Source organism: Lissotriton vulgaris, chromosome 8, assembly GCF_964263255.1.
Source record: "Lissotriton vulgaris chromosome 8, aLisVul1.2, whole genome shotgun sequence".
NCBI classification, from domain to species: Eukaryota; Metazoa; Chordata; class Amphibia; order Caudata; family Salamandridae; genus Lissotriton; species Lissotriton vulgaris.
Window position 1 is genome coordinate 573829998 of NC_141696.1, and position 11431 is coordinate 573841428.

Here is an 11431-nt window from a genome sequence, read left to right on the forward strand (position 1 = left end):
TTTATCGAATGGATGTAAGATCGAGTCAGAAATATCGATTCTGCAATAATATCGAGGTAAGTAATATCGAGGTAAGTAATATTGATTGTTTTAGTTAAAAAAATTATCGAAGTTAGTAATATCAAGTTGTTAATGTCGATAGTGTAAAATATTGATTTTGTTATTATTAATTTAATATCGAAAAAAATATAGAATGTTAGAATATCGAATTAAAAAATATAGAATGTCAGAATATCGAATGTAAAAATATAAAATGTTATAATATTGAATGTAAAAATATAGAGTGTTAAAATATCGAATGTTAAAATATAGAAAGTCAAAATATGCAAATTACAATTATCGAGTGTTAGAATATTTACATTTTTTTTAGATTGTAAAATATTAAATAGAATTTTTTAATACATTTTAATAATATTATATAATTTTAATAAATAATTTTTTTTAAAAGTACGTTAAAGTTTAGGAGCGGGATGTGGGTTTTTAGGGGAATAGGGTGGGGAGTGTTTTAAAAAAGTGATGTATTTTTTTTTTACATATTTAATGTAAAAATGTAAAATATATTTTTAAAAAAATTATAATAAAATTTAGGAGTGGGATGTGGGTTTTTAGGGGAATAGGGTGGTTAGTGTTTTAAAAAAGTCAAATAAATTATTAAAATAATTTTAAATTATGACATTTTTACAATTATTAAAAAATATGTATAATAAAATTTAAGAGTGTGATATGAGTTTTTAGGGGAATAGGGTGGGGAGTGTTTTTTAAATTTTAATTAGAAATTTCGAAAACATTTTTAAAAATTAAAAAAACATTTAAAAAAATATATATTTTTTTAGTGGGATGCGTGTTTTAAGGGGAATAGGGTGGGGAGTGTATTAAAGAATATATTTTATGAATTAAAATTTAGAATATTAATATTAAATAAATATATATTTTTTTAAAATGTGAAAAATATTTATGAGTGGGATGTGGCTTTTTACGTCAATTTGGTGTAAATTGTGTCAGAAAATATAAAAAAAATAGAAATGTATATATATATTTTTTGGATGTGTTTTTTTAGGGGAATAGGGTGTGGATTGTATTATAATTAAAAATATTTAAAAAAATGAAATTAATTTCATTAAAATTATTGAACAAATACAAATTTGAAAAGTTTTTTATCTACATTTAGGAATGGTATGTGTCTTTTAATGGTAATATTGAGGTATTTTTATTTACAATAAAAAATAATAATTAATTTTGGAAATAATTTAATGTAAAAATTGTATGTGTTATTAAAAAAATATGAACATTTTAGTTAAATTTAAAAACTTTAATATGTGTATTTATGGGTATAGGTTGTTGGATTAGAGAAATTTTTGAAATTGTAAAAATCTAAAAAATATGTTAGATTTAAAACAAAACAAAAAAAATATTTCGAAAATATGATGGTTTTGTCTACACTACATTTACTGAGTTTGTTCTTGTTGTTGTGGAATTTTGTAATAATATAGTTTTATTGTGAAGCATCTTTATTTATTTAATACTTGGTGGAGTGTTAATAGTTAATTATATGGGTTTTGTGTCCAGCACCTTCCCTGATTTTGTACTTGGTGGAGTGGTAATAGTATATTATATGGGTTTTGTGTCCAGCACCTTCTCTGATTTTGTACTTGGTGGAGTGGTAATAGTAAATTATATGGGTTTTGTGTCCAGCACCTTCTCTGATTTTGTACTTGGTGGAGTGGTAATAGTAAATTATGTGTTTTGTGTCCAGCACCTTCCCTGATGTTGTACTTGGTGGAGTGGTAATAGTAAATTATATGGGTTTTGTGTCCAGCACCTTCTCTGAACTAATACTTGGTGGAGTGGTAATAGTAAAGTATATGGGTTTTGTGTCCAGCACATTCCCTGACTTTATACTTGGTGGAGTGGCAATAGTAAATTATATGGGTTTGTGTCCAGCACCTTCTCTGATTTTTTTACTTGGGGGAGTGGTAATAGTAAATTATATGGGTTTTGTGTCCAGCACCTTCCCTGATGTTGTACTTGGTGGAGTGGTAATAGTAAATTATATGGGTTTTGTGTCCAGCACCTTCCCTGATGTTGTACTTGGTGGAGTGGTAATAGTAAATTATATGGGTTTTGTGTCCAGCACCTTCTCTGAGTTTATACTTGGCGGAGTGGTAATAGTAAATTATATGGGTTTTGTATCCAGCACCTTCCCTGATGTAGTACTTGGTGGAGTGGTAATAGTAAATTATATGGGTTTTGTGTCCAGCACCTTCTCTGATGTTGTACTTGGTGGAGTGGTAATAGTCAATTATATGGGTTTTGTGTCCAGCACCTTCCCTGATGTTGTACTTGGTGGAGTGATAATAGTAAATTATATGGGTTTAGTGTCCAGCACCTTATTAGAGTTTATACTTGATGGAGTAGTAATAGTAAATTATATGGGTTTTGTGTCCAGCACCTTCCCTGAGTTTATACTTGGTGGAGTGGTAATAGTAAATTATATGGGTTTTGTGTCCAGCACCTTCCCTGATTTTGTACTAGGTGGAGCGTGAATAATAAATTATATGGGTTTGGTGTCCAACATCTAGGGCCCCATTAGGATAGCGGGCGGAAAACCACCCCGCCCGCCATGGATGCGGGAAACAACCGCCCGCCATGGAGGCGGTGCAACCGGCAGACAAATTAGGATCGACCGCCACTAGAGACCGACCGCGGCGGTAGCGGTGAAAATGAAACCGCCCGACGTGTGCGGTGATGACAAAACTCCGACCGCGGCGGTCGGAAAAGCAGCTGGAAATACAACACCGCCCACAGGGAAAGCGGAGACACCGCACAGGAAATTACGATATCCCCGAGGGTGGCGCGGGCGGACCGGCAGGCACCGACCGCCGCGGTCGAAGGCAGGATTGCATGGGAGAAATGACGGACAAGCACCAGCAAAGTCACCGCAGCGGACGAACACGAAATCCATCGCGGTCGATGTCAAAGCACCGCAGCGATGCAAAATACTGCATAAACAAAGTAGCCCAGCAACAAATACATACAACACACACACACAGATACAGAAATGGCAAAGAAATACACAATACTACATAACCACACCCACTACACACCTGACAACCACTATCCAATTGGACACACCCACACAGCTGAGTACAAATCCACACCCTCCACTCACCACAATCCTTTGCATCTTCCCAGAACAGAAGGCCACACACCACATCTGAGAGAGGCAAAATCGCACACAACACCCACCACCACCATCAACACCACCATCACACCATCACAATCAAACCCCCAGCACAGAACACACCTCATCACCACACCCTTGCACCCACACACCCCTGCACCCACAAACACCTCAACACCCCCACACCATGACCTCACAAAAAATGCCCAAATTCACAGAGAGTGAGTTGACAGTCATGGTCAACGAGATTGTGAGAGTAGAACCACAACTATTTGGGAACCTAGTCCAACAGACACCATTAGCCACCAGGGCACAAATGTGGCAAAGGATTGTCCAAAGGGTTAATGCAGTTGGGGACACCCCAAGATCCAAGAAGGAGATCATGAAGCGGTGGCATGATCTCAAGAGGGTTGTCAAGGAGAAGAGGAGCAAGAACTGGACTGTGGCAAACTTGACTGGCAGTGGCCCTCCCCTCCCAATGAAGACATTCACACCATGGGAGGAGAAGGTGCTTGGTATCCTGCTACCTGAGAGTTACACAGGAGTAGCCGGGGGAGTGGAGGCTGGTAAGTACAGACAACCACATTGACTTTTACCTCCTTGCAATACCCAACCACCAATACACTGTCCATCCCTAAACAAGATGTAGCCAGCCATTCTGCTGAGGAGGCCTGTATGGGGCCGGAATGTCAGTACAACAACTCCCACCATAGCCCCTGTCCCACAGCCCAGCATCATGGAGGCCTGCCCCACCCAGGAGAAAGTGTCAGCCATTGCACTGTGTAACAAACAAACTTACAGGTAGGTAGCCATCTGCACTTGGAGGGTGTTTGTGGGTGCGAGGGAGGGAGGGAGGGAGGGAGGCCTGTCTCACTACTCCCAGCATGCCCCTTGTCCCACAGCCCAGCAGCATGGAGGCCTGCCCCACCCAGGAGAAAGTGTCAGCCATTGCACTGTGTAACAAACAAACTTACAGGTAGGTAGCCATCTGCACTTGGAGGGTGTTTGTGGGTGCGAGGGAGGGAGGGAGGCCTGTCTCACTACTCCCAGCATGCCCCTTGTCCCACAGCCCAGCAGCATGGAGGCCTGCCCCACCCAGGAGAAAGTGTCAGCCATTGCACTGTTTAACAAACAAACTTACAGGTTGGTAGCCATCTGCACTTGGAGGGTGTTTGTGGGTGCGAGGGAGGCCTGTACCACTACTCCCAGCATGCCCCTTGTCCCACAGCCCAGCAGCATGGAGGCCTGCCCCACCCAGGAGAAAGTGTCAGCCATTGCACTGTGTAACAAACAAACTTACAGGTAGGTAGCCATCTGCACTTGGAGGGTGTTTGTGGGTGCGAGGGAGGGAGGGAGGCCTGTCTCACTACTCCCAGCATGCCCCTTGTCCCACAGCCCAGCAGCATGGAGGCCTGCCCCACCCAGGAGAAAGTGTCAGCCATTGCACTGTTTAACAAACAAACTTACAGGTTGGTAGCCATCTGCACTTGGAGGGTGTTTGTGGGTGCGAGGGAGGCCTGTACCACTACTCCCAGCATGCCCCTTGTCCCACAGCCCAGCAGCATGGAGGCCTGCCCCACCCAGGAGAAAGTGTCAGCCATTGCACTGTGTAACAAACAAACTTACAGGTAGGTAGCCATCTGCACTTGGAGGGTGTTTGTGGGTGCGAGGGAGGGAGGGAGGCCTGTCTCACTACTCCCAGCATGCCCCTTGTCCCACAGCCCAGCAGCATGGAGGCCTGCCCCACCCAGGAGAAAGTGTCAGCCATTGCACTGTTTAACAAACAAACTTACAGGTTGGTAGCCATCTGCACTTGGAGGGTGTTTGTGGGTGCGAGGGAGGCCTGTACCACTACTCCCAGCATGCCCCTTGTCCCACAGCCCAGCAGCATGGAGGCCTGCCCCACCCAGGAGAAAGTGTCAGCCATTGCACTGTGTAACAAACAAACTTACAGGTAGGTAGCCATCTGCACTTGGAGGGTGTTTGTGGGTGCGAGGGAGGGAGGGAGGGAGGGAGGGAGGCCTGTCTCACTACTCCCAGCATGCCCCTTGTCCCACAGCCCAGCAGCATGGAGGCCTGCCCCACCCAGGAGAAAGTGTCAGCCATTGCACTGTGTAACAAACAAACTTACAGGTAGGTAGCCATCTGCACTTGGAGGGTGTTTGTGGGTGCGAGGGAGGGAGGGAGGCCTGTCTCACTACTCCCAGCATGCCCCTTGTCCCACAGCCCAGCAGCATGGAGGCCTGCCCCACCCAGGAGAAAGTGTCAGCCATTGCACTGTTTAACAAACAAACTTACAGGTTGGTAGCCATCTGCACTTGGAGGGTGTTTGTGGGTGCGAGGGAGGCCTGTACCACTACTCCCAGCATGCCCCTTGTCCCACAGCCCAGCAGCATGGAGGCCTGCCCCACCCAGGAGAAAGTGTCAGCCATTGCACTGTGTAACAAACAAACTTACAGGTAGGTAGCCATCTGCACTTGGAGGGTGTTTGTGGGTGCGAGGGAGGGAGGGAGGCCTGTCTCACTACTCCCAGCATGCCCCTTGTCCCACAGCCCAGCAGCATGGAGGCCTGCCCCACCCAGGAGAAAGTGTCAGCCATTGCACTGTTTAACAAACAAACTTACAGGTTGGTAGCCATCTGCACTTGGAGGGTGTTTGTGGGTGCGAGGGAGGCCTGTACCACTACTCCCAGCATGCCCCTTGTCCCACAGCCCAGCAGCATGGAGGCCTGCCCCACCCAGGAGAAAGTGTCAGCCATTATACCCTGCACGCTCACCTTACAGGTATGTAACTACCGTTTATCTTCATGAAGTGTGTGTGTATTAATCGATTTACTATTGTACATAATGCATAGACAATCAACCTTTAGGACACCATGATCTAACTATCCACTATGTAATGTAACACGATGTTGCCATGATTTGTACAACTGATGACAGCACAATGCACTAGTGTACAGACAGCTGATGATACACAGATGACACAAACACTGACCACTCCCCATCTACTCCACAGGTGATGAAGAACTCGCTGCTGGGGACAACACCAACGACCCGCAGAGCCAGTCTCCACCTCCGGCACATGGACTCACAGATGCAGACTCCCAGGACAGTATGGACGATGAGCTCCAGCCCGGCACATCCGGTGTTCCACACACCCAGAGGTCCCAGGCCCCCATCCTCCCCACCACCACCTCTGCTGCAACGTCAACGCAGCAGACCCCTGCTGTCACAGCCTCTGCCTCCACCGCAACCACCACCCCAGCCACTGCCACCAACACCACCACGACCACCAGTACCACCTCCCGCACCCTCCCTGTCCCTAGGGATGACCAGCCCACACAAACAACTGTGGAGGGCAGGGAGCCAGTGCGTGGCGCACCAGTGGCGAGGGAAGAGGTTCGTGGCAGCAGAGCAGGTGGGAGGGCCAGGGCCAACACCAGACCTCAGGCGGAGTGGACACCATCCCTGGACCACTTCACCAGAGTTGTGGACGCCTATCAAGAGGTCCAGGGACAAAGTGGCCGGTCGGAGGAATTTTTCAGGGAGCTCATCCTGCTGATGAGGTCCATCAATAACCACATGGGACAGATGGTGGACCTCATGGGCCAGCAAGTGGCGTTGCAGAGGGACAGGCCTGTGTCCCAACCATCACCGACATCCCCTCCTGTTGTGCAGCAGGATGCCAGTCCACCAACCTCCCCTGCGCCAACAGAGAGGGGCGAGTCCTCTGACGCCGCTGGCCATTCAGCAGGCCCCCCACCGCCAAAAAGATCTAGGGGGCGTCCAAAGAAGAGCCTGGGAGTCTCTGGAAGCCAAGCACCTGCCACACGCCAGTCACGGAGCCAGCCTTGAAGACAACCCTCTCCCCAACTGCATTGACTCTTTTGGACTATCTTTCCCCACATTGCCTTGGCAATGGCACCTGTCTGTTGGACTGGGTCACCACATTCATGTGGTGTCTACTCTTGCATCTCAGCGACCATGACTGTCAACTCACTGCTCATTCCCCACCTTCCTGTAAATATTCACGCACAATTCACATGTCCACCCCGTAAATAAAATACCTTACAATCCAGATTTTGTGTAGTGAATTCTTTAGTGCATAATTTACAATGATGATTATGTCCATGATATGTAAACATGATGTACAGTATGCAGGGCAGGAACACGCTGGAGAACCTAGGGAGACACAACAGAACTACAGTCACTGGTCTCATCGTGGCAACACACACAGATCACTGATCCACAAATATCCTAATTATCACAGGTACCCTACACAGTGTCTATCTGAAATGCTGTAATGCCGTCCATAATACATCTCCGGACGTAACGTCCATTCCAACAATCCCATACATAGGTGACAGAACATGTGGCTATTGGGAACATCTGCGCATAACCATTCATAAGATAAGCTAAGACACTACACTATGTAGACGTTGTAACTCGTCACACACCTTCAAGTGAAGTAGCGTTGGATTAGCTGCTGCCGTTGGTCAACTCCTTCCTCCTCTCCACTCTCCTCATCACTGGATTCAGGTCCCTGAGCAGGTTGTGGCCTTGGTTCCTCACCGTCATCCAGGAGCAGGGGGACCCCCTTGTGGATGGCCAGGTTGTGTAGCATACAGCATGCCACAACGATCTTGCACACCTTCCCAGGCGAGTATGCAAGTGCGCCTCCAGTCCTGTCAAGGCACCGGAACCTTGCCTTCAGCAGCCCAAAAGTACGTTCAATTACCCGTCGTGTCCTGCCATGGGCCTCATTGTAGCGGATCTCTGCAGGTGTCTGGGGATTACGGAGTGGGCTCAACAGCCATGGCCTACTGGGATAAGCTGAGTCCCCTGTGGAAAAAAAATACACATTGCAATGTTGTACGGCCACAGTAAAGGCAGTGACACACAGCACGCGATAGCAGTTGTGTAACTCACCCACAATCCAGGCACGTTCGGGATGCAGATTCTCCATCATCCGTGGCACCATGCTGTTCCTCATGATGAAAGAGTCATGTGCGGAACCGGGATACTTAGCACACACATGTGAAATTGTCATGTCTGCAAGGCACACCACCTGCACATTCATGGAGTGGTAGTGTTTCCGGTTTCGAAAAATGTGCTCCGTCGCCTGCGGTGCCACCAGAGCCACATGGGTGCAATCTATCGCACCGACTACATGTGGGATGTGCCCAAGTGGATAGAAGTCCCCCTTAACGGCAGCCAATTCACGTCCCCGGGGGAAATGGATGTAGCGATTCCGATAGATCATCATGGCCTCGAGTACATCCCTCAGCACCATGCTGAACATGGGCTGCGACATTCCCCCAGCGTTAGCCACGGTCTCCTGGAAGGAACCAGTCGCAAAGAAGTGTAGTGCTGCCATTACCTTGTGGGCGGGTGTGAATGCCGTAGGATAGTGACGGCGAGGCTGCAGGTGGGGCTCCAATAGATCACACAAGATCTTCAATGTCGGTCTGTCCAACCGGAATTTCCTGATGATTGCCTCATTCTCCATGTCCTCAAGCACAATCACCTGACGTAGGAGATCTGGCCTCCTCCTAGTTCAGGATTAAAAACAATAGGTCAATGACAAGCATCATGAGATGGCCATAGCACAAAACATCATTGATGTAATGGGTAAAAAACAATGGCCAGAAAGCTGCATGGCACATGTGGTTACATGGCTGCCCAATAGCTACACACAGAGGGCAGGCCTCTCCAGTGACAATACCCAAGTGACAATAATGTGGATACAATGATTAAACGAGTGACATGCGCAGACATGGAGCTACAAGAGCCACAAATCTAATGTGACTTAACATGTCTGTCATACCCATCTGCCGTACCTGCCAGACCTCAATGCATCATGTACATTGTGAAGGCATTCATCAACACAATGATCACAATAGCAGGGACACTTCTGGTTGTGTGCATGATCAGTTCTGAATGCACAAGTAGGGTGACCAACTGGCATTGGTCCAAATTCAGGACGGTGAGTGTAAAAATTCAGGACAAAGGGTCAAAATTCAGGACACAAATTCAGGATAGGAGGTCAAAATTCAGGACTAAACTTCAGGACAATAGGTACGTTTTACAGACACATCAGAGGTTGCGCAATAGTATATAAGTAAGCCCAGCCATTTCCAAACATATTCAACCATTTGCAAACCTACCCATCATGTATCCTTCCATCTATCATTTCACTCATCCATCCCCTCATCCATCCTTTCACTTATCCTCCATTATCCATCCATCCACCCTTTCACCCTATCCATCTGTACACTTATCCATCCACTCTTCATCCCATCCATCCATTCACTCACCTATTCAGCCATTTACCCTTTCACCAATCCAGCCATCCTTTCACTTACTAATCCTTCCACCCATCCACTCTTTTAGTCATCCATCCATCCTCCCTTTCTCTCTCCATCGACCCTTTCACTTAGCCTTCCATCCATCCATCCAACTACCCATCCATCCATCCATCTACTCATCCACTCATGAATCCATCCATTGCCCCTATCACTCATCCATCTATCATTTCACTCCTTCACACATCTATTCATCCTTTTGTCCATCTACCTTCCCTTTCACTCACTCATCCATCCTTACACCCACCCTTTCACTCATATGTCCATTCATTCACCCTTGCACTTATCAATACATCAATACATCCATCATTTCACTCATCCACCTACCCCCCATCATCCACCCACCCACTCATCCATCCTTTCACCCACCCACTCATCATCCATCCATTCTCTCATCATCCATCCATACATCCTTTCACCCACCCCCTCATCATCCATCCATCCATCCTTCCCCTCATCATCCATCCATCTATCCTCTCTCATTATCCATTTAGTCAATCTTTCATTTATCCATTCACCCTTTCACTAATTCATCCAGCCATTCACACATCCCTTCACTTACTTACTCGCCCACCTTTCAATATTAATTTTGAGCTGAGCCCTTTTGAGAAGAGGCCCATCAAGAACTTCACCCTCGCTGCAGGGGCCGTTCCAGGACTGGTACAGAAGCCACCCAGGGCAGAGACAGGATCCACCACAGGGGGGGACAAGAGCCATCACAGGAGGGGGTGGACTGGAGCCACAACATGGGGGACAGGAGCAGGAGTCATCACAGGAGAGGGAACGTGATCCACCAGGGTGGGCACAGGGGTGGGCATGCAGTATTCTAGTATCATCTTGGGCTCCTTGCCCCCTCCTGCACAAGCTCCAAAATGCCATCCCCCACTGGGATATACAGTACTCACAGGAGATACTCTAAGAGAACTGATTGTCCTCCATACTTTGTTAATCAGTGTGGGTGCGATTGTGCCATTTCTTCATTGTATTACGTTATGCATGTTTGAAGAACCGAGGTTTGCTTACAAATTAGTGGCAGTAAGTAAGCTCGGTGAAGAGAAGCAGGTGCTGCCTCGGTGTAATCAGGGGTGTAAACTGGCCGAGTCTCGGATGTTTGGGGCCCTGGGTAGAAATGGAATGTGCGAGCCCCCCTCTAAATAGCAGATACAAGACGCATTCAGGGCTGTTTGCATGTGAATGGATGCCCCCTGCTCCTGAACCTGCGCCCCTCCCTCTGTCACCTTCAAGCACCTCTTAACAGCTCATCAAGGGCTGGAGGTGTGAGGGTTGCCATCCCGCTGTGCCTCTACAGTGCTGCTGGGGGTCTGAGCTTTCATGCAGCATCGGAGTCAAGAAGGGAGGTGGGGGAAAGCTGTGCCCGGTTAAAATTACGGACAAATGGCGTCCGTTAAAGAATCCTTCACGGACAACGGACAGACAGCCAAAATTGCGGACTGTCCGTGAAATTTACGGACGGTTGGTCACCCTATGCACAAGTCAGGTACGATACAATGCAGTGCCACCAGCCTGGTCAAGGTCTGCACTGACCAACAACACATTAAACCTCACTACATCTATGTAGAGCACCTGACGTCTGTCAATTATCAGCACCCATCAAAAGCCTTACTAAAATGGCACAAACACATGCTAAAGTGGCTCAGACTGAACGTGCGTCCTCCTGTGGATGCAATGGCTCTGTGGCATCGTGTGTACAATGATGTGCCCTACACCATGTAGCTGCATGGCACTTATACATTGTCCATGATTGACATACACAGCAATGTGTACGAAAATGCCAGAACCTAGCGCCAGTCCCTGGCGGTGTGACCCCAGCACCACCATCTACCCAGCCAAGGTAGCCATTGGCACATGGACTGGTGTCCATGCCG

The 11431-nt window shown here is 47.1% G+C and overlaps 1 protein-coding gene across 2 annotated transcripts in view; it reads left to right on the forward strand.

Moving 5' to 3' along the window:
- LOC147697735 (coagulation factor X-like) overlaps positions 1 to 11431 on the forward strand; it is a 333359-nt gene that overhangs the window by 298372 nt on the left and 23556 nt on the right. The window lies entirely within an intron of this gene.